This window comes from Canis lupus, chromosome X (assembly GCF_048164855.1).
Source record: "Canis lupus baileyi chromosome X, mCanLup2.hap1, whole genome shotgun sequence".
Lineage (NCBI taxonomy): Eukaryota > Metazoa > Chordata > Mammalia > Carnivora > Canidae > Canis > Canis lupus.
Window position 1 is genome coordinate 44,170,377 of NC_132876.1, and position 27,368 is coordinate 44,197,744.

The 27,368-nt window shown below is 44.0% G+C and overlaps 2 long non-coding RNA genes across 3 annotated transcripts in view; one reads left to right on the plus strand and one right to left on the minus strand.

Annotated features, from left to right (window-relative positions):
- LOC140627492 (uncharacterized) overlaps positions 1–856 on the minus strand; it is a 96,896-nt gene extending 96,040 nt beyond the window's left edge. Inside the window, exon 1 of one of the 2 annotated variants that reach the window (XR_012026207.1) lies at positions 494–856. This is a non-coding gene — a long non-coding RNA (uncharacterized lncRNA). The remainder of the gene's footprint in view (positions 1–493) is intronic. The other variant, XR_012026206.1, reaches the window with a different exon arrangement.
- The window catches only part of LOC140627493 (uncharacterized), a 172,016-nt gene continuing 144,914 nt past the window's right edge, over positions 267–27,368 (plus strand). The window contains exons 1-2 of the long non-coding RNA XR_012026208.1: positions 267–714; positions 21,591–21,675. This is a non-coding gene — a long non-coding RNA (uncharacterized lncRNA). The remainder of the gene's footprint in view (positions 715–21,590; positions 21,676–27,368) is intronic.

The following is a 27,368-nucleotide window of genomic DNA, read 5'->3' on the forward strand; positions in this document are numbered from 1 at the left end:
GGGGGGGGGTGCAGGTCAAGCATCTGACTTCGGCCCACCCCTCCAGCTGCAGAGGTGCTAGAGCTGGCCCAGGAGAGGCTGCAGAAAAAGCAGAGGATTGGGCTGCGCCCTAGTTGGGGAAGGTGGCGGGATTGCTCGTCCTTTTGTATGGCTCCTGGCATCTGAGCCATTGGCTAGGCTGGAGTAGCCATGGAATGGGCGGAGCCGTCAGCGCATCTGGCTCCCTGCCAACCCAGCTGCAGATGGGACTGGCCTCAGACCAAACGCAATTCAAAGAAGCGGGCGCGTCCTGCGGGAGCAGCTTGGAGTAGAGCTCCTGCATGGCTGCTCCTCCCGCTGCGCGGGGCTCTGGACTCCTGGCCGACGCCCGCAGCTTCTGATCCCCTGGCCCTCTATGCTCAGCTCTTAGGGGTGACTCTTTGCCCAAGAGCTAGCGTCCCCTCCCCGCGCCTCCCTCCCCTCAGCTCCCTCTCGCCTCGAGCTTCTCGCTTACCTCCCTCGGTCTTTTTCCTGAGCCTCAGCCTTCTCTCGTGATTCGCCGTCGGTCTCAGCTATGCTATCCCGGGCTTGCTGGGAGCCACTGTCCTCCTACTGCTTTTCAGGACCCGGTTCCTGGAGGGCGACGCCCCCCTTTCCCCTCCTCAAAATTCCACTTTGACCTGTAAGGAATCCTCCTCCGATGTTCCCAGCGTCGTCTTGGACCCTCTTTTATTGGTAAGCTGGTCGCTAGGCTACCGTGAGCCAGCGGGAGGGGCGAGTGGGCGGTCTCTTGGTAGGACTGGGCTTGGGGGACACTTGGACACGGGCTTCTGAGCCACTGCCTATGCACCCTGCCCCTGAGCCCCTGAAGGGTTTGGTGGTGGTAATGAGGGTGGCCAATTGAGATGGACCCCTTTGTTTCAGTCCATATGCTACAGTGGCACCTGATAGCACCCAGTTTTAGTGTGTGCCCAAATAGCAGGGGGTAGGGATAACACCCCCTAGGGTCCACCCATCCATCCCCAGGAACTGAGGTCCCAGCCTGGCAGTTTGCTATCAATGGCAATGGCCCCTGCACGTGTGTGGTGGGCGGGGGGCGGGGTGAGGGTTGTGGGATGTTAACTTCAAACGGAGCACAAAGGGCAGTTTTATTTAAGTAGAAGAATGAGATTATTTGGGAATAACAGAGGAATTGCAATTTGTGACGAGCAAGCTATGGCAAATCGTAGGCAAGTCTGAAGAGACAAAGGGAAGGTCAGCTTTTATTAGGTTTGAGGAAGGAATTGGGGAGGATTCTGGACAGAGTTTGGAAAAGATGGGGGGGTGTTGAGGATGGAGAGGGTTTCTCATTGGCTGCAGGTGGTGATCAGTGTGTTGTTGCTGGGGCAGGGAGGAATCTTCCTTTTCTTAAAAACAGGAGCCCTCTCTTGTCAATGTAATTATCTTCTTCCTGCTGGGTATATAGGTTGCAGTGAAAGATGTGTACTTGAGAGGTCCCCCTCTGGGGCTTCTTGACTCCATTTTAAATGATGTTTCCTTTATTTATTTTCACATTTACACCTTTTGATCAAGATCTTGCCTTGAAAGTGTTGCTGACCAAGAGTCAGAATTTTCAAATGTAGCGGTTTGTCCCTGGGGACCAGAAAGGATCTTTCCTGGTTGTTGTTGGCCCACATTGGAGGGAATGTGCATAATGATTGGAAACCATTGAAGACACATTTGAGGAGTAAGGAAGATAAGAGGGAGAATTCTCACTTCCCATCTAAAGTCTATGTCTTATCAAGGTCATAAATATTGGAGATCATCTCAAAGCGCTGAGCTTGCATCACCCTATTTGATGTAATACTTCTGCAGAGGTTTGACAAGCAACAGGTAAAGTTTTAAAAAATAATTATACAAGTAGAATTAGAAGTAATATGACAAACCAATTTATATGATAGTTCCAAACCAAGACCCCAAACCCAGCTATGTAAGTCAAAAAACCAGGGGTCATTAGGTGAGATTTGTTGTAACCAGTATACATGTTGCCTGATCTTACAAAATTGAATTTCTACTTCTCCAGAGGTATCCTTGTGTAACAGGTGGCATTTGCTACTGCACAAACACATTGTTCAGCCAGTAGATAATCAAGGGCTATACGATTGTCCAAAACTATGTTAGTCAATGAATCAAGTGATAGTTGGTGGATGCTATTGCTTTGAAATTGATTGTGGAATTGGCTAGCTCTCCTAATGTTGGGGGGCGGATATCTGGTCCTGTGTTCACTGACACTTAGTCCAACCCAAGGAATAAAGCTCTCCCTATGGAAGCAAACCAGGAGTCATGTATGCCCCCTTGAAGTTCCCATTGAAGGTGGCTTTGGGGGCCTAATGAGACAGACTGATGGGAAGTCTTTTGATTTGTTACAGATGTTAACAGGAACGCTATTAAATGTGCCAATAACATTGACTTCCAAGCCGCCAGCTATTTAAGCATTCACATACTCATAGGAAATGCTGTCCATTGCAAACAAAACCAGGTGGAGCATAGAAGACTTTAGCTAAGGTCTGGTTATTGATAGATTCCTTAACTGAAAGTTTCTTGATTTACTCTTTCAAGGCATGGGTCGGAGGAGTTGGGATGACATTCTGGAGAGTTCCATCTTTTTCTAAAGGGGTCTCTTCTAAAAACCTTGCAAAGAGGAATAAACTTATTTGTATTTGCCTTGGGTACAGGGAGACCAATCAGAGATAAGGAAAAGAACCTGGGGGAGTGAAGATTGTATGGCTGTCAAAGATGGAAGGATTTAACTGAGGTAGTATGATTTCCCAGAAAGAGAAGGCAAACAGTGAGCACAAGCAAGGGAAAGAAGGTATATACATGCCTGGTTCTTCATCTTAAGGAAGCTGTTTCCTTCAGCAGCCATCAGCTTCAATTCCTTTATTTTCTGGTCACCAGTTGGTGGGTGGGGCCAGTCAGGGTTTGGTGCTTTCTTTAGATGTGACAGAGGAATCCAAAAGTCTCTTCCTTGGAATTTGGCAGCACAGGAGTTGGTTAGCAGTACCTGGTAGGGGTCTTTTCAGTGGGGTTGAAGAGAGTCTTTTTGGTACTTGTGGGTGAGTATAGCTCAGCTTGTGCTATATATAGCCAAAGGCAAAGATACTGCTTCAGTTACTTTAGAGGGAGTTGGAATTATGTATCCAGCACCCTATTTGTCATTCCACCTTTCAAATAAGAACTGCCAGTGAACCATGACAAATTAGTATCATAGAAAGGAGTTTCCTGCAAGTCATCACAGGGAGTCAGGAGGTGATCTGTCAAACAGTATCTTTTGGAGTATTGTCCTTGAGGAGGGAAGAAGAGTAGTAAAGGTTATTACAGTAAGAAAAAGTTACGTAAGGAGCTGTTAGCATGGGAATTTCAGAGTTGGTGAGATGGCCGGTTGAAAGGTGTTGAGTGTGATATTTAGGTAGGGATGGAGCATGAATAGAATATGAGGATTGGGAACAACAGGATGATGAGGGACAACGATATTGTTTATTGTTCTGAGATCCTGGACAGACCCCCATCCACAGACATTAGAATTTAGGAAGGCTTCTATTTCGTTGGGCACAAAGATGGTTAGAGGGGGCTTTAGTTGCCTTAACTAAAAGGGCAGTGGCAGGAATGGCTCAGAGGCAAGGGAAGTATCCTTATTCCACAAGGTCTAGCTATTGGCTGTTTTACTCTAGGGGATGATGGTGGTCCCTGTGTTTTTGATCAAATACCCCAAGGGCATTCCCTTCCTTTTCAGACGTAAAAGGGAAAAAAGGAAGCTGGTAATTGGGATGTCCAAGGGCAAGGGGATTTATTAAGCTTTCTTTTAAAGTTTTCTTTCTTCTTCTTTTTTTTTTTTTTTTACTTGCGCACAAGCAGTGGGGAGCAGACAGAGGGAGAAGCAAAAGCAGACTCCCACTGTACAGGAAGCCTGACACAGAACTCAATCCCAGGATCCCAGAATCATGACCTGAGCCAAAGGCAGATGCTTAACCTACTAAGCTACCCAGGCATCCCTCTTTTAAGTTATTAAATGCTAGGACATCCTGAGCTTTCCAATTAATGGGGTTAGGTTTGGTGTTCTTTAGTAATATATGTAAAGGCTGAGCCATGAGAGAAAGTTTGAAATCCATTTCTGATACTAGACCACCAACCCACCTTGGTTGGGTTGAGAGGCCTTGTAATTGGCACTTAGTTTTGGGTTTGGGGAAGTTCAGGACGCTCTGAAGCCTACTTGGATCTAGGTGTAGCCCTTGTTCTGAGATTAGATGCCGTAAATAACCAAGTTGAGTTTGAACAAACTGCACTTTTTCCTTGGGAGACCTGGTGTCCCTTTCATGCTGAAAGTTTCAACAGATGGGTGCTGTCCTCCTGTGAAAAGGGGATAGATGATGAGTGTCCTTACAACTAGCTCTAGTGTCATTACAGATGGAACACCTTAATGGCATTAAAAGTTCATTTGCTTCACCTTGTTGGCTATTTTGGTTGTTGCTGTCAAATCATAGAATTTATTTCCCCCGTTGGACAGAAAGAAATTCTAGCATGGTGTTTCTCTGAGAAATCTCAGTCCAATAAGTGAATAGAGGCAGAGAAATTAAGGAGGAAGGGTGGGTATCTCTCAGAGGGCCTCAACAAAAGGAGATGGGTTTAGAGACAGGAACCTGTTGAGGTTTGACACCTCCCTCCCATTTGAACCATTTTCATACTCAAGAGAGGGGTTATTTGATAAAAGTGATGTTGAGCACTGAAGAAGGGATAGCTCCGGTGTCAATAATGACAGAGAGATTCATTCCTAACCTGGAGAGTTGTTTTCCCAAGCTGATTAAGATCAGGATCAGGAAAAGCCCCTGTAGTTCCTTGGAGTTCCATCACTGGGAGTTAGGAAGAGGGTTGGTTAAAGGTTGATTAAAGGGCTAAAGGCACTCAGAGCCCTTAAGCTTGTAACAGCCTCCCCCCGCCCCATGCTCTGGCTTTTTGTAATAATGATAAAGATCAGGAGGGTTTGGGTTTTGTTTACGGGCCTTCATTTGTTGGAGTTGTAAACTGGGGGCTTTAGTGGTCTTCCTTTTAGTTGAATCATCTAGGGTGTGGGTGAGTGGATTTGCTAAATTAAATGAATCCAGAGTGGACGTGGTCTCCTATTCTATCTTAGTCCTTTTTAACTAGAAACTAAAGATCCCGGTTCAGCCCATTCATGACCATAGAGTTAAAAGCTACTCCCATGGATTTGACATTTAAAAGAAGACCAGAATTTTCTCTGAAAACAATTTGGAGCCAGCTGTAATAATTATGCATGGGCTCATTGGGCTCCTGGGAACAAACCTGAATCATATTCCAATCGACAGATTTTGGGAAGGCCCTAAGAATAGGCTGGTAAAGTCGTTTAGCAGTGTCAAGAGCTTGATCATATAACAAGTCAGGGGGACAGTGCCCCATTTATAGTTCTAGAGATTGTTCAGGATTATGTTGGTTGGCAGTGTTATCTGGAGTTAGGTCTGGCTCTCACTGATGAGCACATGAACTGATACAAATCTGAGAAACTGCATTGGTAAATTTGAGTAACTCATAAATTCCTCAGCGAATCTATGAGGATCCTCAGTCACTTTGGGAAAGTCTTTGACTATGGCTTATAATTCTGCTTTAGTCCAGGGAACTAAGAAATTCAGGATTTAGAATTTTTTAAAGATTTTATTTACTTAGAGAGAAGCAGAGACATAGGCAGAGGGAGAAGCAGGTTCCATGCAGGAAACCTGACATGGGACTCGATCTAAGGTTTCCAGGATCAGGCCCTGGGCTGAAGGCGGCGCTAAACCGCCGAGCCACCTGGGCTGGCCTAGAATTTTTTTAAAAGATTTTATTTGAGAGAGAAAGAAGCACACACAAGTGGAGGTGAGGAGAGGGAGAGGGAGAAGCAGACTCCCTGTTGAGCAGGAAGCTGGATGCTGGGCTAAATCCCAGGACCCTGAGATCATGACCTGAGCCAAAGGCAGACACTTAACTGACTGAGCCTCCAGGTGGTCCAGGGGTGTAGAATTTGGATCCTTGAGGGCTTTACTTGTAAAGGGCAGGTTTTAATAGTTTTGGGAGAGGAGGAAACAGGGAGAGATTCAAAAAAGGAAGTTTAGTGAGGATTAGAATGAGGAAGGGAGAGTATTAAAGAAGGTAGAGCCAGTCTGGGAGGGAAAGAGGAAGAAGGTGGGGCAGGGGGCTTAGTATAAAATAGGTGTGGCTTGCCCATAGACCAAGAAGGAGGGGGACAAGAGCAAGAGAGCACCTGAGACAAAGAGGACAGAGGAGAGGAGGAACAGGCCTCAGAAGCTTTTTTTGCCTCTTGTTTTTTGTTGTTGTTGTTTTGTTTTGTTTTTTATCTCAGTTAATTTGGAAACGGTACTTTGTAAAGAGGCGATTTTTGAGTCCTGTACATATTTGGCAGCCTCCAGGTACCAATTAAAATAGGCATCCCATGTAGTCTATTTCTTTTTAGTTTTTGTTTTAATTCCAGTTAGTTAACAAACAGCATCATAGGGACCCTTGGGTGGCTCAGTAGTTGAGCATCTGCCTTTGGTTCATGGCATGATCCTGGTCCGGGGATGGAGTCCCACGTCAGAGCTTCTCCCTGTGTCTCTCAGGAATAAATAAATAAAATCTTAAAGAAACCCAAAAACCCTAAACAGCATTATATTAGCATTATATTAGTTTCAGATGTACAATATAGTGATTCAGCACTTCCATATGTCACCCTGTGCTCATCATGACAAGTGCCCTCCTTACCAAGTAGTCTAATTAATTTTAGTCTCACGTTTTTTTTTTAAGAGAGCACACTTGTGGGGGGAAGTGGCAGAGGGAAAGGGAGAGAATTTTTTTTTAATAATAAATTTTTTTATTGGTGTTCAATTTACCAACATACAGAATAACACCCAGTGCTCATCCCGTCAAGTGCCCCCCTCAGTGCCTGTCACCCATTCACCCCCACCCCCCGCCCTCCTCCCCTTCCACCACCCCTAGTTTGTTTCCCAGAGTTTGGAGTCTTTATGTTCTGTCTCCCTTTCTGATATTTCCCACACATGTCTTCTAAGGGAGAGAATCTTATGCAAGCTGGGATCAATCTCATGACCCTGAGATCATGACCTGAGCCAAAAATCAAGAGTTGGAGGTTAAACAGGGAGCTAGCACCCCCAGTTCACAGCTTTCTAATTTGGATCTGAGAAAAACAAGTTTGGGGGAGGTCAGAAATTCCCTATAATGGCCATTGAAGTTCTAAATTAATTTTGGTTAAGTTGGTCCAGGTAGTAAACAAATGTGCATGAGGAGGGAATCATAGTTTTAAATATAAAACCAGCCAGAATCCCAGAAGAAGGACCCTCTTGAGAAGGTTTAGAAGATTGGGATCCTATTATTCAAAATCAGAGATTTGGAAAAAACAAGTGAGGACTCATCAGAAAGGATGGAGCCTCTAAATAGATTCTGAGTAAAGGCAATGAGTTCATCCCAAAGGAGGGAGCTCAAAATCCAAGAGACTTCCTGAACCAGAAGTAGATGGAGACTTGCCAAGCACCAAGGAATCTGTGTGGCTACCTTGCTTGATTCTGAGCTGTTATCTTCCAGGGTTTGCTTCCTTAGGATCCCACTTCTGAACACCAAGTAATATCAACTTTAAACAGCAAAGAGCAATTTTATTTAAGGAAAAGAATGAGTTTATTGGGGACACTTGGGTGACTCAGGTTGTGATCCTGGAGTCCTGGGATTGAGTTCCACATGAGGCTCCCTACAGGGAGCCTGCTTCTCCCTCTGCCTATGTCTCGGCCTCTCTCTCTCTCTCTCTCTCTCTGTCTCTCATGAATAAATAAATAAATCTTTAAAAAAAGAGTGAGTTTATTGGGAATAGCAGAGGAATTGACATTTGGGACAAACAAGCTATGGCAAGCCACAGGCAAATATGAAGAGACAAAAGAAAGGTCAGCATTTATTAGGTGTTAGGAGGAAATTGGGGAGGGTTCTGAAAAAAAAGTTTAGTGGAGAAGAATAAGAGTTTGAGGTGGGAGGTTCTCATTGGCTGCAGGTGGTGGTAGTGGTTTATTGCTGGGACAGGGAGAGATCTTCCTATTCTTAAAGGCAGGAGATAAATTCCTATGTGAAAAGTGTCCTCCCTTGTCAAAATAATTATTTTCCTTCTACCCCTGTTATATAGGCTGCAATGAGAGGTATGTACTTGAGAGATCTCCTTTTGGGGCTCCCTGTCTAAATTTGCAGTGCGGTTTCCTTTATTTTCACAGAGGTGAAGGCTAAAATTACTCTTTTGTGCTGCACTGACATCTTGTAAAATCAAGAGGACCTTGAATGAGCTAGTCACAAGTTCCTTTTCATACTTTGCTTCCTCCCTCACCAGATAGGGTCCCCTAGCCAAAGAACCCTCCTTATCAAATGGACTAGAAGTGTTCCTTTGTATCATCCCTGAGTAGTGGTTTCAGTTCCCTGTCATCTGCACAGTAATTCAAACAAGCCAATCACATGCTCTCTCAAGAAGCAGGGGGTACCTCACCCTCTTACTACAAAGCCTTCTTATAATGTTATTTCCGAGCACAGCCCTCACGTGTCCTGCATGGTATGCAGTGTCCTCTTCTTTTAGACTGTGAATGTACGTGACTGTTGATCTTTTCTTTCTAGAGTTGGGTGGTATGTGTTTAGCCATCCCCATAACTCTAGGGTGGGACTTCCTCACTCATCAAAGGGGTGAAGAGGAGGTGATTAAAACAATTGTCATCACACACATGATGATCCAACCACAATCAAGGGGGAGCTGGTCAGCTTTTACTCACTAGTCCTTGACTAATTGTTCTGTGATACAGTGAAGGCTGCCTGAGATGGGACCACCAATTGCTGGTGGGCTTGTGCTCTGGCCTTGGTGGCACTGTGTTGTTTTGTTGAGTGTTGCCATTTCTTCTTCCCTAAAACACTCTCTCCTTGGGATAAGAATTGTAGTTAACTGACCGGATCTCAGTGTGAAGTGTCTTTGAGTTTGGGCTGTGTGTGCCTGAGGATCTCTGAGGCTCCCACCTATAAAAGTGGCAATAACACAGCATCTGCACTTGAGTCTTTCATACTAGTGGTTGGGTTAGTGGCTTATTAGGCAGTGACCACTTCTTCTAAACTGGTGACCACTACTGGTTACTTGGGGCAGCGAGCCATGTGGTCATTGTGATTGCATAACTCTGGGATGGCCCTTTATTATATTTGCAGATAGGAAGGGGGCTCCTACCACACAGAGAACTAATCAAGCATGACACCCCTGGGTGCCTTAATAGTCACTGCTGGGGAAAGGGTGTGGAGCTTGTGTATTTCCTATATTGTTGCTTCCCTTGCTGCCTGTACTCTTTCCTGACAACCAAGACTATTGAAGTGCACATCCATGGTGGCTTATGGCCCATGAATTGGTGAGAAAAGGAGCTAAAGCATTTAATATTAAGCTGTTCTCCCAATACAAAACCCCGATCTGGTGTCAACAAAGCAACTGTTGACATAGGAGTTAAATGATGTATTTAGCCATCCCTATAACTCTAGGGTGGGACTTCCTCCCTCATCAATGGGGTGAAGAGGCTATTAAAACAATGGTCATCATATAAATGATGGCCCTAACCCTAATGATTCTGATTCTGGCTGAAGAAATTTATAAATCTGAGCAGAGTAGAGAGGAACACTCTAGAACAGAGTATATCCAGTGAAAAGACAAAAGAATGAAAGAGAAAAAAATAGTGCAACATACCTGAGTACAGGTGAGTGTGATATTGTGATTGGTAAGAAATAGGTGTTTGGTCTTTCAGATGATCAAAATGTATTTCTCATAGATACTTGGTCTTTGTCCATGGGTTCTGGCTCACAGCACCTAAAACCCTTGGAATTTCTTATGGTAAAGGCTTTAATATTATCTTTTGTTATGTTAATTAGTTGACTTTTGGAAAGCCCTTGGGTAACCTAAGGATAGGGAGTACTTGCCCCAAGGACCAATCAGGTTAAGGTTAGAGGGCTGGAACTTCCAGTCTCCCACCAGACCTCCAAAAAAGGAAAGAGGGGCTGGCTGGAGGTTGAATCAATAGCCAGTGCCAAATGGTTTAACCAATTATGCCAATGTAGTGAAGCCTCTATGAAGAACAGAAATTAAGGTTTGGAGAGCTTCTGAGTTGGTGAACATGTGATTTTGGCAGAATGGCATGCCTACAAAGATCTTCTTGGAAGCTCCCCACCCCTTCCCACATACTTTGCCCCATGCATCCCTTCAATCTGGCTGTTCCTGAATCATACCCTTTTATAGTAAATGGTTATTTAGTGAGTAAATGGGTTTCTTTTTTTTAATAAATTTATTTTTTATTGGTGTTCAATTTACCAACATACAGAATAACACCCAGTGCTCATCCCGTCCAGTGCTCCCCTCAGTGCCCGTCACCCATTCACCCCCACCCCCCGCCCTCCTCCCCTTCCAACACCCCTAGTTCGTTTCCCAGAGTTAGGAGTCTTTCATGTTCTGTCTCCCTTTCTGATATTTCCCACACATTTCTTCTCCCTTCCCTTCTATTCCCTTTCACTATTATTTATATTCCCCAAATGAATGAGAACATATAATGTTTGTCCTTCTCCGATTGACTTACTTCACAGAGCATAATACCCTCCAGATCCATCCACGTTGAAGCAAATGGTGGGTATTTGTCATTTCTAATGGCTGACTAATATTCCATTGTATACATAAACCACATCTTCTTTATCCATTCATCTTTCGATGGACACCGAGGCTCCTTCCACAGTTTGGCTATTGTGGACATTGCTGCTATAAACATCAGGGTACAGGTGTCCTGGCGTTTCATTGCATCTGTATCTTTGGGGTAATCCCCAACAGTGCTGGTTGTAGGGCAGGTCTATTTTTAACTATTTGAGGAACCTCCACACAGTTTTCAGAGTGGCTGCACCAGTTCACATTCCCACCCACAGTGTAAGAGGGTTCCCTGTTCTCCACATCCTCTCCAACATTTGTGGTTTCCTGCCTTGTTAATTTTCCCCATTCTCACTGGTGTGAGGTGGTATCTCATTGTGGTTTTGATTTGTATTTCCCTGATGGCAAGTGATGCAGAGCATTTTCTCATATGCATGTTGGCCATGTCTATGTCTTCTCTCTCTTCATGTCTTTTGCCCATTTCATGATTGGATTGTTTGTTTCTTTGGGGTTGAGTTTGGTAAGTTCTTTACAGATCTTGGAAACTAGCCCTTTATCTGATATGTCATTTGCAAATATCTTCTCCCATTCTGTAGGTTGTCTTTTAGTTTTGTTGACTGTATCCTTTGCTGTGCAAAGGCTTCTTATCTTGATGAAGTCCCAATAGTTCATTTTTACTTTTGTTTCTTTTGCCTTCCTGGATGTATCTTGCAAGAAGTTACTGTGGCCGAGTTCAAAAAGTGTGTTGCCTGTGTTCTTCTCTAGGATTTTGATGGAATCTTGTCTCACATTTAGATCTTTCATCCACTTTGAGTTTATCTTTGTGAATGGTGAAAGAGAGTGGTCTAGTTTCATTCTTCTGCATGTGGATGTCCAATTTTCCCAGCACCATTTATTGAAGAGACTGTCTTTATTCCAATGGATAGCCTTTCCTCCTTTATTGAATATTAGTTGACCATATAGTTGAGGGTCCACTTCTGGGTTCTCTATTCTGTTCCACTGATCTATGTGTCTGTTTTTGTGCCAGTACCACACTGTCTTGATGACCACAGCTTTGTAGTACAACCTGAAATCTGGCATTGTGATGCCCCCAGCTATGGTTTTCTTTTTTAAAATTCCCCTGGCTATTCGGGGTCTTTTCTGATTCCACACAAATCTTAAAATGATTTGTTCTAACTCTCTGAAGAAAGTCCATGGTATTTTTTTTAATTTTTATTTATTTATGCTAGTCACAGAGAGAGAGAGAGGCAGAGACACAGGCAGAGGGAGAAGCAGGCTCCATGCACCGGGAGCCCGATGTGGGATTCGATCCCGGGTCTCCAGGATCGCGCCCTGGGCCAAAGGCAGGTGCCAAACCGCTGCGCCACCCAGGGATCCCCAGTCCATGGTATTTTGATAGGGATTGCATTAAACGTGTAAATTGCCCTGGGTAACATTGACATTTTCACAATATTAATTCTGCCAATCCATGAGCATGGAATATTTTTCCATCTCTTTGTGTCTTCCTCAATCTCTTTCAGAAGTGTTCTATGGTTTTTAGGGTATAGATCCTTGACCTCTTTGGTTAGGTTTATTCCTAGGTATCTTATGCTTTTGGGTACAATTGTAAATGGGATTGACTCCTTAATTTCTCTTTCTTCAGTCTCCTTGTTAGTGTAGAGAAATGCCACTGATTTCTGGGCATTGATTTTGTATCCTGCCACGCTACCAAATTGCTGTATGAGTTCCAGCAATCTTGGGGTGGAGGCTTTTGGGTTTTCTATGTAGAGTTTCATGTCATCGGCGAAGAGGGAGAGTTTGACTTCTTCTTTGCCAATTTGAATGCCTTTAATGTCTTTTTGTTGTCTGATTGCTGAGGCTAGGACTTCCAGGACTATGTTGAATAGCAGTGGTGAGAGTGGACATCCCTGTCTTGTTCCTGATCTTAGGGGAAAGGCTCCTAGTGCTTCCCCATTGAGAATGATATTTCCTGTGGGCTTTTCATCGATGACTTTTAAGATGTTGAGGAATGTTCCCTCTATCCCTACATTCTGAAGAGTTTTGATCAGGAATGTATGCTGAATTTTGTCAAATGCTTTCTCTGCATCTAATGAGAGGATCATATGGTTCTTGGTTTTTCTCTTGCTGATATGATGAATCACACTGAGTGTTTTACGAGTGTTGAACCAGCCTTGTGTCCCGGGGATAAATCCTACTTGGTCATGGTGAATAATTTTCTTAATGTGCTGTTGGATCCTATTAGCTAGTATCTTGTTGAGAATTTTTGCATCCATGTTCATCAGGGATATTGGTCTGTAATTCTCCTTTTTGGTGGGGTCTTTGTCTGGTTTTGGAATTAAGGTGATGCTGCCTCATAGAATGAATTTGGAAGTACTCCATCTCTTTCTATCTTTCCAATCAGCTTTAGGAGAATAGGTATGATTTCTTCTTTAAACGTTTGATCGAATTCCCCTCGGAAGCCATCTGGCCCTGGACTTTTGTGTCTTGGATGGGAGGTTTTTGATGACTGCTTCAATTTCCTCCCTGGTTATTGGCCTGTTTAGGTTTTCTATTTCTTTCTGTTCCAGTTTTGGTAGTTTGTGGCTTTCCAGGAATGCGTCCATTTCTTCTAGATTGCCTAATTTATTGGCGTATAGCTGTTCATAATATGTTTTTAAAATCGTTTGTATTTCTTTGGTGTTGGTAGTGATCTCTCCTTTCTCATTCATGATTTTATTAATTTGAGTCTTCTCTCTCTTCTTTTTAATAAGGCTGGCTAATGGTTTATCTATCTTATTAATTCTTTCAAAGAACCAACTCCTGGTTCTGTTGATCTGTTCCACAGTTCTTCTGGTCTCGATTTCGTTGAGTTCTGCTCGAATATTTATTAACTCTCTTCTTCTGCTGGGTGGAGGATCTATTTGCTGTTTTTTCTCTAGCTCCTTTAGGTGTAAGGTTAGCTTTTGTATTTGAGTTCTTTCCAGTTTTTGAGTGGATGCTTGTATTGCGATTTATTTCCCCCTCAGGACTGCTTTTGCTGCTTCCCAAGGATTTTGAATGGTTGTATCTTCATTCTCATTAGTTTCCATGAATCTTTTTAATTCTTCCTTAATTTCCTGGTTGACCCTTTCATCTTTTAGCAGGATGGTCTGTAACCTCCATGTGTTTGAGGTCCTTCCAAAGTTCTTGTTGTGATTTCGTTCTAATTTCAAGGCAATATGGTCTGAGAATATGCAGGGGACGATCCCAATCTTTTGGTATCGGTTCAGACCCGATTTGTGACCCAGTATGTGGTCTATTCTGGAGAAAGTTCCATGTGCACTGGAGAAGAATGTGTATTCAGTTGCCTTTGGATGTAAAGTTCTGTAGATATCTGTGAAATCCATCTGGTCCAGTGTATCATTTAAAGCTCTTGTTTCTTTGGAGATATTGTGCTTAGAAGACCTATCAAGTGTAGAAAGCACTAGATTGAAGTCACCAAGTATAAGTGTATTATTATCTAATTATTTCTTCACTTTGGTTATTAATTGATTTATATATTTGGCAGCTCCCACATTCGGGGCATATATATTGAGGATTGTTAAGTCCTCTTGTTGGATAGATCCTTTAAGTATGATATAGTGTCCCACTTCATCTCTCACTACAGTCTTCGGGGTAAATGTTAGTTTATTTGATATAAGGATGGTTACCCCTGCTTTCTTTTGAGGATCATTTGAATGGTAAATGGTTCTCCAACCTTGTATTTTCAGGCTGTAGGTATCCTTCTGTCTAAAATGAGTCTCTTGTAGACAGCAATTAGATGGGTCCTGCTTTTTTTATCCAGTCTGACACCCTGCGTGCCTTTTGATGGGGTCATTAAGCCCGTTCACATTCAGAGTTACTATTGAGAGATATGAGTTTAGTGTCATCATCATATCTATTCAGTCCTTGTTTTTGTGGATTGTTCCACTGAACTTCTTAAAGGGGAATTTTAAGAGTCTCCCTTAAAATTTCTTGCAGAGCTGGTTTGGAGGTCACATATTCTTTAAGTTCCTGCCTGTCTTGGAAGCTCTTTATCTCTCCTTCCATTTTGAATGAGAGCCTTGCTGGATAAAATATTCTTGGTTGCATGTTCTTCTCATTTAGGACCCTGAATATATCCTGCCAGGTCTCTGTGGAGAGGTCTGCTGTTACCCTAATACTCCTCCCCATAAAGTCAGGTATTTCTTGTCTCTTGCTGCTTTAAGGATCTTCTCTTTATCTTTGGCATTTGCAAGCTTAACTATTAAATGTTGAGGTGTTGAATGGTTTTTATTCATTTTAGGGGGGGATTTCTCTATTTCCTGGATCTGAATGCCTGTTTCCCTTCCCAGATTAGGAAAGTTTTCAGCTATTATTTGTTCAAATAAATATTCTGGCCCTCTGGCCCTTTCGGGGCCCTCGGGAAACCCAATTAAACGTAGGTTTTTCTTCCTCAGGCTGTCGTTTATTTCCCTTAATCTATCTTCATGGTCTTTTAATTGTTTGTCTCTTTTCTCCTCAGTTTCCCTCTTTGCCATCAACTTGTCTTCTATGTCACTCACTCGTTCTTCCACCTCGTTAACCCTCGTCGTTAGGACTTCTAGTTTGGATTGCATCTCATTCAATTGATTTTTAATTTCTGCCTGATTAGATCTAAATTCTGCAGTCATGAAGTCTCTTGAGTCCTTTATGCTTTTTTCTAGAGCCACCAGTAGCTGTATACTAGTGCTTCTGAATTGGCTTTCTGACATTGAATTGTAATCCAGATTTTGTAACTCTGTGGGAGAGAGGACTGTTTCTGATTCTTTCTTTTGAGGTGAGGTTTTCCTTCTAGTCATTTTGCTCAGTGCAGAGTGGCCAAAAACAAGTTGTATTGGGAAAAGGAGAAAAAGAGAGGAGAGAAAGAAGGAAAGAGAAAAAGAAAAAAGGAAGAAAAAAAGAAAAAAAAGAGAAGAAAAAGAAAAAGAAAGAAAGGAAAGAAAAAGGGTGGGGGAAGCAAACAGAAATCAAAATGAAAAAAAAAAAAACCCACGGGGGAGTATCTTCTGTTTCTTTATACTTTAATTCCCTTGACTTCCCCTGTAATTTGTCCGTCTTGCTGGTCTTCTGGAGGAGGGGCCTGTTGTGCTGATTTTCAGTTGTGAGCACTTGGGGGAGCTGCTCTGCCCCCTGCCTGGTGCAGGGCTCAGTGGGGGTTGTTTACCCCGTGAGGCCCCAGGAGGAACAAGCACAGTGGCTGCGGCCAGCTTTCCAGCCCTGGATTCAGCCCCCGCAGTAAATACGGAGCTCTCTGTCTGCAGGGCCTGGAGGCTCCGGGGCGGGCTGGTGATCTGCTCAGCTTGGGGCAGGAGCGTCCTTGCTGTCCTGGGCCCTCCTGGCCTCTGCCTGTCCCAGGGGAGGCCAGATCCTGGGCTGTGTCTGGGCGCCCTGTGCTCCGGGGCCTGCCCTGTTGGATTCGCGCTCCCGGCTGCGCAGCCGCCTCTCCGGAGCCGCCCCCTGAGCCCCTCCAAGCTGCTCCCAGAGCCGTGCAGCTCCCTCTGCACGGAGCCTCTTCCTCTGCCGGAGCCACCTCCAAACTGCTTCCAGGACACGCAGCCCCCTCTCTGCGGAACCGCTGCCCAAGCCCCTCGGAACTGCTCCCGGGCCAATGAGTGTGCACGCTGCAGCCCTTTAGGGAGCTCCGTGCACTCTCCCCGGGGCACAGCTGCTCTGTTAGTGTCCCAGGGAGCCCGAGGGCATCCCCTCCCTCCTGGGTCCTGCTCCAACTCCCTGGGAGCCCCTTTCCGCCCGGGAAGATTGGTGCAGCTCCTGCTTCTCCGGGACGGGGCTCTCCTGTCCTGGGGACACTCGCCCCGGCCTTAGCCCGGCTCCTCGCGGGGCCCCTCCCCCTTGGATGCCTTTTGTTTCTTTATTTCTTTTTTCCTCGTCTTCCTGCCTTGATAGAAGCGTGAACTCTTCTCACTGTAGCATTCCAGGTGTTCTCTCTTTAAATCTCAGGCCGAATTCATAGATTTTTAGGGTGTTTTGAAGGTTATATAGGTAATTTGGTGGGGACAGGTGATTTGGAGACCCTACTCTTCCGCCATCTTGACCCTCCTCTGCTGGCCTCTTGATATTGGATTTCTAGTCTATAGAATTGTGAGGAAAATAAATTTCTATAGTTTAAGCCACCTAGTCTGTGATATTTAGTTATGACAGCCCTAGCTCTAATTCACAGGATAACAGATGTCTCTATATACACAGTCAATTCTTTGTTATTCTATGTCCTGTAAAAGTCGCCATGAACACAGAATTAGTGAAGAGGAGACGGTTGCTCCTAGGCGAAATAGAGAGTTAGGTTCCTATGAGCCTCTGGTCACAACAGCATTTTCATCAACTAGTCAAACGTAAACTTGTTTTACATGTGTTTCCGTTTAAAGACATCTTATTTTGTATCTTCTGTTGATTCATTTACATTGATATTTAATATATTGTTGATATTTACATTGAACTCACTGATAAGAGCACTATAATTGCTGCCTAAACTGTGTATTTCTTGCCATTAGGCACATTGCAGCCTTCTTGTGCTCAGAAAAACTCGACAGTAGGTCAGCATTACACTTGGGGGCCAATTTAAATAGTGAAATCCCTAACACAAAGCACACCTGTGAACAACATGGCGCTAAACGTACTGTTCAAAGGTCACTTGTTTACTGTATGAGAGGTGCAGTGAGAATCTGGAATGCAGCTTTGTCTAAACCTAGCCGAGAACTTGTGGGTTGGATGACTCAATTTTTTTTTTTTTTGCCATACTGCACTGCACATGTTTGTAAATAATCACAAAATAAGCTTAGCATTGATTTTGTGGTTACAAATACGTTTTAGCAGGTAGAAAAATTTGCAGATATAGAACCTGCAAATAATGAGGATCAACTGTATTAAGGTCACAGTGTAAGGGCTTCAAACAGGAAGCTCCTTATGCCCTTTGGAGTCCAAGATCTTATTGTTATGACCAAAGCACTCATTTTAATTCTCAGAATACACAATGTGGGGCTCTTGAAAAAGGTGGTAAATGGAACTCAGACCTCCCCTGCTGGCTCCAAGCTGCTTGTTTAATTGATGGATGTCATTGGCTCCTCAAAGAACTCCTACTTAAGTTACAAAAGTGGTAAATAGCCCCCCTCTACAGGCATTGTTACAGGCATTATTATAAGCATTGATTAGCCTAAATTCATGTTCCCTAAGGACTCACTACACCAGTGCCACACAGTTGCCTTTATTAGCCATGATGGAGGGCACCTTAAAGTTCATGTTTTTCGATGACCACCTCACCATGTGGCGCTCTTCCTTTTGGGGGTTGCCTATTCCATTTCTTATGGAGGCATCACTACTCCCTGAAAGTCTCAGTTAGCATCAAGGTTTAAACTGATGTGAAGGCATCAAGAGGTCAATTATGGTACAGGGACTAAAATTAATGTTTTTTTTTAAATTTTTATTTATTTATGATAGTCACACACAGAGAGAGAGGCAGAGACACAGGCAGAGGGAGAAGCAGGCTCCATGCACCGGGAGCCCGACGTGGGATTCGATCCCGGGTCTCCAGGATCACGCCCTGGGCCAAAGGCAGGCGCCAAACCACTGCGCCACCCAGGGATCCCTAAAATTAATGTTATATGTTGTTTTGACATCTGATAAAATTAGAAGAACCTCAAATGGTCTAACCACAACTTCTCCTCCCTATTCTGTGCCTGCGGACAAGGTTTCTTAGCCAAACAACCCTCCTTACTAAACAGACCAGGTGTAGTTCCTGGTTATCTCTAGCTAGAGGCTTTCTGTTCCCTGCCAGCTGTGGATTTATTCAAATAAGCCAATAACATCCTCCCCTGGGAACCAGAGGTACTCTGTCCTCAACACTACAAAGGCCACCTCCTACAGACTCTGGTTGTTCAATCTGTTCCTGAGTGTAACTTGAGAGTGCTTCTCTGGTGTGTTGTGTCCTCCTTTCTCAGGCTGTGAGTATATGTGACTGATACATTGTTGTCATTGTGTTTGTCTGGTGTCAGGTGTTGTGTGTTTGGCCATCCTCACAACATAGGAAATAATCCTTCTTCCTTAATGGGGTGAATAGGAAGTGATCAAAATAGGGGTTTAGAGCAATGGGCAAGACACAAAACATAGATGTGAGAAATACCTATTTGAGTACAGATTTTAGCCCACTTTCAGTTGTGTGTGTGTGTGTGTGTGTGTGTGTCTGTATTGAAAGCCTGGGGACCCTATTTAATGCTAGCAGTGGAAATTATTGACTCTGCTTCATTGGAGCCCAGAGGGTGTAATCTATGGAAGTACATTCATGTGGCCTGAGATGGGTATAGTTTTGTACTTACTCTTGTGAAACTTTTGAAGATACAGGTGTTTTGTCTGTTTGATTTAAGTTTAGGTCTGAAGAGTTGTTAAATAGTCAACTATTGCATGCAGACCATACAGAAATATGTATTTGTTGTAGTCACAAGACCCTGAGCACTGGCACATGGGTAACATATAATTAGAAACAGGTTGGAAGGGTAGCCCGGGTGGCTCAGTGGTTTGGCGCCTGCCTTCGGCCCAGGTCCTGATCCTGGACACCCGAGATCGAGTCCCACATTGGGCTCCCTGCATGGAGCCTGCTTCTCCCTCTGCCTGTGTCTCTGCTTCTCTCTCTCTCTCTCTGTGTCTCTCATGAATAAATAAATAAAATCTTTTTTAAAAAAGAAACAGGTGGGAATACATTGCTTCAATTCAGGAAGAATTCATGCACATACTTTGGAATATTGCAAAACGTAATTTTGTGACTGAAGATAATCTGGAATAAGGTTTTAAATGGCAAACCAGAAATGAACATGTAACCATGGGGAAGAAATGGTATTCAGGCAAGTTTCCAGACAGCAGCTCTGCATTGTCCACAATCTCATATACCAGAGTGTGCTAGTGAGCCACCCCCTCAACACCCCCCCACATATTTGTAGGCACTGATGTTCCTTGGCCAACATGTGAAGGATCCCGTGTCATAGTGATGCTCAGGGCCTATTCTCTTTCACAAGCCCCTTTTGCGGGGAGAGAGAAATGGCCTCATTGAAGGTCTCAGGTGCCTTGGGTGAACATCTCAGAACCCTTTGGAAAGGCCAGGTAAATAAGGTTCTTGGGCCCAATCCCAACATCCAGGATGGTTCCTCCCTACCCCCACCATTTTAACAGGCAATTCTTGGATGCCAGCAGGGTGTCTGAGAGTTCAACTCAATTCTGACACCAGTCTACCTGGATACTGCATGAGATTACTGAAGTGAAGTGTTCAGTCCCACAAGACTGCCCTCCCTCCACACCAGGTGCCAGTTGCAAGTCCAGGTTGTTACCTGCACTCCTAACTGATTGCCTATAATGGAGACATTACCACTGCCATCTCCTAGGGTTTGATTCATTTGCTAGAGAGGTTCACAGAACTCAGAGAAACATTTTACTTACTAGATATAAAAGGATATAACTCAGGAACAGCTAAAGGAAAGAGATGCATGGGGAAAGGGTAGCAAAGATTCCACGCCCTCTGCATGCACTCTACTCTCTCCAAATCTCCACATGCTCACCAACCCAGAAACTCTCAAACCCTGTCCTTTTGGGGTTTTATGGCAGCTTCATTGTATAGGTGTGAATCATTGGCCAGTGGCTGTTGATTCAATCACCAGCCTTTTTCCCCTCAGGGGAGAGGTCAGGGGAGTGGGACTGGAAGTTTCAGCCCTCTAATCACATGGTTGGTTCTCCTGGTAAATAGCCCGTGTCTTACCTAACTCTGGGAAATGAACAAGGGGTGGTGGAAGGGGAGGTGGTTGAGGGGTTGGGGTGACTGGGTGATGGGCACTGGCAGGGGGCACTTGGCGGGATGAGCATTGGGTGTTATGGTGTATGTTGGCAAATCGAACTCCAATAAAAAATTAAAAAAACACAAATATGCAAACTAAGAAATGACATGTGAAAAAAATAAAAAATGAAAAAAAATAGCCCCTGTCTTTAGGTACTTCCCAAAGTCACCTCATTCACATAATGAGAGACACCTCTATCAGTCTCAACACTTAGGAAATTGCAAGAGTTTTGGGATCTGTGAGCCAGGAACTGAGGAGGAAGACAAGATATATATATAAGAAATATATATTTGGTCATCGTCTTTCAGATGATCAAATATATATTTCTTATAAATCAATATCACTCCAGTTTTCTGCAGGGCTACAGCTAGGTACTTACTCGTACTCACCCAAGATATCTCCAGGCAGGATGCACATGATTAGTGAGAGACATACCAGGCCCAGAATGAATGAGAAGACAGCCCTGAGGCCCAATAATCTGAAATGGCTTTGTTTGGTGGGAATCAAAAGGTTCTTCAGGTCATATGCTGTATACCCTAAAAACAGGTGTACAAGAGCAAGATTGTGGGGATTTACCCCAAAGATACAGATGTTATGAAACGTCGGGACACCTGCACCCCGATGTTTATAGCAGCAATGTCCATAATAGCCAAACTGTGGAAGGAGCCTCAGTGTCCATCAAAAACGATGAATGGATAAAGAAGATATGGTCTATATATACAATGGAATATTACTCAGCCATTAGAAACGACAAATACCCACCATTTGCTTCGACATGGATGGAACTGGAGGGTATTTGTGTCCCACCTTGTGAATAAAAGCTGAGGGGAAGAAGGAGAAGTCCACCTTATTGCTATGTGACTTCTGGCTAACCCACTGTGGGAAGAGAGGTGGGTGGGAGAGAGGGTGTGTACACATAGGACTATACATGTTGGCATGTGTACAGGAGAAGGGGAAGGCCCTGGAAAATTTGCAACTGGGGCAACCTCTGCTGTTGGTTGTCTGATAAACAATGTGGCATTTACTGATAACCAGTGACTTCTCTGTTTCAGCAAAAACTACAAATGAAGTTGGTTCAGAAGTTTTGGGACAGGATGCTGACACGATAGGATGTTCATCTGAGTCCAAATTTTGGAGGTAAGCCACTTATACACAATTGAGATTTGTGCATTAGGTTGACTAGGGCTGAGGTACAGCAAACCAGTCCTACCAAGTAAGCTGACCAGTGGCATGCCTTCAGGCTCTACACTTCTGCCTCTCTAGATCCCACTTTCTTGACCTGCAGTGGAGCACTTTTGGGATGCCAATCTTCAAGCCTTTTGCTCTGACCTTGGAGTTCCTCCCACTTCTCTGGCTTCATGTACAGAAGGCCTTCTGCTCTCTCCACACTTCCTAGTGAGGGTATCATAGCTGAGGTGCATTCCCTAGTGTGACCTAGAGGAGCACTACCCACAGAAATAAGTGTGTAGGCCATAGGGCCCTATGCTTTTCTAGCTGGAATTTTCTGTCATGCTCTATGGGGAGGGCACTTGAACACACATTCTTTGCACCCTGGGCACTCACCCTACTCAGTTTGTTAAAAACTGAGCACATGACCTTCTCTATCTAGTCTGCTTTGCCTGTCTAGGCTGCAAGTGCTTGTCTCTCTGTCCCCTAAGCCTTCAACTCTCACCAAGTTTTATTGGCTTTACCTCTAAAAAACATCTCATCTCTCCATAGATTATGGGCCCCCAAGATCAGGCCTTGGGAATCTTGCTGCTGAATTATTGCAACAATTTCTTCCCAACCTCTGGTCTCCCCAATGCCAGTGCTTGCCCCTCCTCTCCATTCAACACACTATCGTCAGTATGATCTTTATGAATCTAGCCTGATTTCTGTAGGAGTTTTGGATGGCTTTCTTTAACTTTCACATAAAATTCAAACTCTTTGGTCTAGCACTCAAACCTTGAGAATATAGATGAGAAATCACAATGAAGCTGAAGCACAAACTCCCAAGAAGCCCATGAGTGGTGACAGAAAACCTATCCCATATCCACAGAACAGGAGGAATGTTCTCTGGCCCAGGGGACACCCAGGAAACCTGAACCAATGACCGACAAAAGAAAGGGTACATTCAATAGAGGTTCTATAGGAGTATGAACTAGATGCCGATTCTAAAGGATTAATGCCAAGGGTTCACATTTGCGCAAATAAGTTAGAGCTTTTTTGAGTGCTCATTGTCTCAACCCTAAAGAACCCATAATTGTGAGGATTTGGCACCTAAAAGATAGATTAGTAGGGCTCCTATGTTTGGCATGGGAGCTACCTTGAAAACCAAGGCCGTTGCCATAGGCCCTGAACTTTGGAGGTGGGTCACTTGATTGATTACCCTCGGCTCCATTGCTCCCTGGAACCTGGAGTGGAGAGGACAGAAGGCAAGCTCTTTCAACAACTTTACCCTATAAGGATAGCAGTGCCTCTCCTAGGTGGATTCCCTAGGGAGGAGGACAAAACTCTTGAGGGAGGGAGGGCTGGGTATATGCGAATTCAGGTTTTAGAGCACAGCCAGCTCCCTCTTGCATGATACCGATGTTTGGATCAACTGGACCAAACAGTGGTGGGTGTCCAGGGAGTAGCTACCACATTTCTTTCTTTCCTTGTTCTCTTGCATTTTAGCTAAAGCTAACCAATGAGCATTTCTTACCATGCACATTCTTCTTCTGTTTTAAGGTAAGGTAGTTATATATCAGCAGGCATCCAGGGCCAACCTCTGGGGATTTTCAGGTGTGGATAGTCTGCATTATCTCCGAGGCACCCCACCTTCAAATAGACTCTGATCTGTTTACCACCCAATGCCTAAGTGGCAGTGGGGGTGGGAGGTAGGGGGTGGGTTATATTAAGCTTTCTCAGCATGCAGGCCTGGGGCATGGGAGAAAAGGTGGATCCTTGCCTGATTTGGTCAAACAGTAAATGAAGGGGGAAAGTGCAAGAACAATGCAAGACCTTTTTTAGACAGAAGGGGACACTGCAGGCCCTAGGCCTTCGGCTATTGTATATGTATGTGGGGAGTGGGGAGGCCAGTAGATGAGGCAACTTCAGATGCAATGGAGTGGGCAGCAGGGATGGAGGAAGCAGAGAACAAAGCCTAACATGATGGCGCAAGGTGTTCCTCCAAGGAGATAGACTCCCTTGACCTGGTCAGCGACCTTAGCATGCTCTAGGGAGAGAGCTCAGCTCAGGGGAGCAGGAGAAGAGGAAGGTGAACACCTGCTAATGGCCTATTTGTAAGTACCTACAAGGCAAGGTTAAAGTTGCTGAGGGGAGTGTTTCACTGGAAGAAAAGAGGGCCTGGGTAGATATTTACATCTTGATTCTAGAAGAGAGTAAGACTCCCAGAATCAAGGAGTGAACATACTAGATTACATTTTGAAATGCATGTAATCCAAGGAGGAAAGATACAGCAAGAGGAAAGCTGACACTGGACAGAGATGAGCAGAGAAACTAGAATGGAAACAAAGAGGGATGAGGGTACAGAAGAATAGTGAGGATAAGAAGGAAAATGCTTCCCAGTGATAAATAGTAGTTGATGTATCAATAGCCCTTAAAACCCATTCAAAACCATCACCTGCTTCAAAGGCAGGTTGAGCCCAAGCCCATCTCCATGTCCATGAGGTCATCAGTGGCAAGCAGGATCCAGGCAGTAGCACCTACCCCCATGAGAGCCACCTTCCCTCACACCTGTTCCTCTTATCAAGCCAGGCTTCAAGGAAATTAGGCTGAGGGCTTCAGTGTTTAGGGATCCCTAGATCTCCCTATGAGACCTCCCAATAGACTCAGAGTCAAATCTCTCTTTGCGTCTGCATTGAGGTAGATTTTCAGGGATTAATGCATTTGTCTTTCTCCACAAGTCCATAAGCAGAGGTGTTAGTACTGGGACATGCTTAGTTTTAAATAGGAGCTTTGTTACTTCCTTAATAAGGAAGGAGCGTTGAGAAGAGGAGGAGGAGCAGGCGCTAGGGAAAGCTAACAAAGCTGCTTCCCTCCAAGCAAGAGACTGGAAGCCACGTGTTGTGAACAGCAGCTCCCTAAGGGCTTCACACAGCCCAGCTCCTGGCATGACATGGGCACCGCCATATTGTGAAGTGAAGGTACAAATGAGACCTTATTATCACTCCTTTGTTCATCTGTTCTTTGAGTGGTTACACCTGCCACCTTTCTTGCCTCCCTGAGCTCATCAGGGAGGACAGTGAAGGGATATGGGGCTGAGGCCATCACTCTGAAGATGGGTTTGAGGCGCTTTAGCTGGGGATGCCCTGTCTTAGTTCTGGCTACTATAACAAATACTGTAGACTGGGGGGCAACGACAAGACATTTCTTATACTTTTGGAGTTTGAGATATCCAAGATCAAGATGCTGGCTAATTTGGTTCTGAGTTAGAGCTTTCATCCTACCTTGCAGACTGCTGCCTTCTTGCTGTGTGTGTACATGGTGGAGGAAGAAAGAGTTCTCATGTTTCTTTTTCATCTTCTATAGGCACAATTCCCATCATGGGAAGCCCACCCTCATGGCCTCATTAAGGCCTAATGATCTCTTACAGGCTCTACCTCCAAATACGATCCTGTTGGGGGTTAGGCCTTCAACATAGGAATGTTGGAGGGCACACAAATATGTAGTCCATAACACTTCTCTTTCAGTGATCCTTTTAGAGATGTGGGGACACTTTAGCTAAGTTCCTGTACTGATCACTGCTAGCACATAAGGTGGACTTTTTGGGTAGTTGAAGTAGAAAAAGTTTTCCTTTTTCTGGACTGATGCTCTGTGCCAGGGCACATGGCTTGGTAAGGTAAATGTGGACTGCATTTCAGCTCCCCCTTGCTCTTTTAGCTGGGAGCCCTTGGATAAAGCTCTATGCTGGCCTTTTAGGGTCTCCAGAAGGGATAGAATTGCCACCAGAATCCCACCAGAAGGGATAGAATTGCCTACATGGCACTGAATAGAATGAGTTGTATGACCCTGGGATTACTGAGGGGCCCTGGCTGCCTGGCCCTGTTCACTTCATTAAATGCATAATGCTGCTTCCATCCTCCAAAGGCACTTGGGGGTGTTGGGGGGAGGGCCTGAAAGGCTGTGATAAAAAATCTGCATCTATATAAACCCCTGTTACTACACAGCACTTTGCTGAGACTTGTTCACAATAGCCTTAAATGCTAGAGTCTGGGCCGTACCTCATCTCAGAGGCCCATTTACTTCTCCATTGTCATCCAGACAATTATTTCCAATAGCACTTTGCTTTTGGAAGCACAGGGCTTGGAGTAACACATTTCTCTCTTTTCTGCTCAGCTTCTGGGCCATCAGCCTACAGTGAAGCCAGCAGGCTGAATCACAATGGTTGTGCATATTTCCATAGCAGCAGTGTGATGTAATGCATAGAGCATAATGTGGCATTGCTATAGAGCTAGTTATAGGCAGCTTTGTGCCAATAGAGAAGAAAAATTTATTCATGCACGGCACCTTACCATTCACTGTATACTTTTAAATCCATGATCATATTTGAATCCCACCAGTGAAAATAGGGAACTAAAAAAAAGCTCCAGGAGGAAGGAACCTACTCAAACATAGGCTGATACATCCAGTTACGCTTGCACATTAAAATAACACACACAGGCATTCTTACTCACTCACACGAACATACTCATGTGTTTACACATTCGTTGATGCACACTTGTGCAATGCTCTTACATTTTCACATTAACATGCTCACATGTTTCTCACATATGATCATGCTAGTACATTTACACACAGACCCATACACTCACAGTCACTCACACGAAAATGCTCACACAGTTGGACAGACTTTATGTTCACTGAAACAAATGTGGTCACACATGTCTATATTCACAAATCATATATGAACAAGTTCACACATGAAAAAGTTCACATATTCATACATACTTATATGAATAAGCATGTTTATTCAGTCACACACAAGAATATGCTCACACTCAGACACAATGACATAACACAAACACAGACACTTGCACACAAATGTGCACACACTCATGCTCTGATATTCCCTCACAGACACAGGAACACACTGATACATTCTTTAAACACAAACACATAAAATTATATATTCATTCACACTTGCATGTGGACAGTCATACAAATATTCTTAATCACTCCCATGTGGACATACTCATGCATTTAGTCACATTTCTGAGCACATTGCCACATGAACTCACATATAGATACAATCATTACAATCACAGGATATTCTCATACATGTATGCAAATGTTAACATTTTCACTGACACGCACATGTTCCAACACACAGACTTGCTTCTATATTTACTCATGTGTGTTTATATATTCACATGTGAATGCAGTCCCATATTTAGTCATATACATGAACCCAAATCAGCATGCACATTAACACATTATAATACAGTGACATATATAGTTACGTGTTTGCTTACATGTGTACCCATGTTCACACATTTGCTTAATGAGCATATTCACACTATTCACATAGTCATACAAAAACCTCATGAATTTACTATACAAAGGAAAATATTCCTATAAATGTACACACATTCTCACATAAAATGCTCACATTCATGCATACACTAAGACATTAACATGATCACAAACATATTCATACATTCACTCACATGAACTTGCGCAAAAATTAACTCACACAGGTAGACACACTCATACACTTACAACTTCAGTTAAAATTGTACATTTTCATGCTCATGTACATGAACTTGCTTATGCATTCAATTACAGACAGGAAAAATACTCATACATTAACATACAAACACATGCCAACTTGCTCATGTATGAACTCA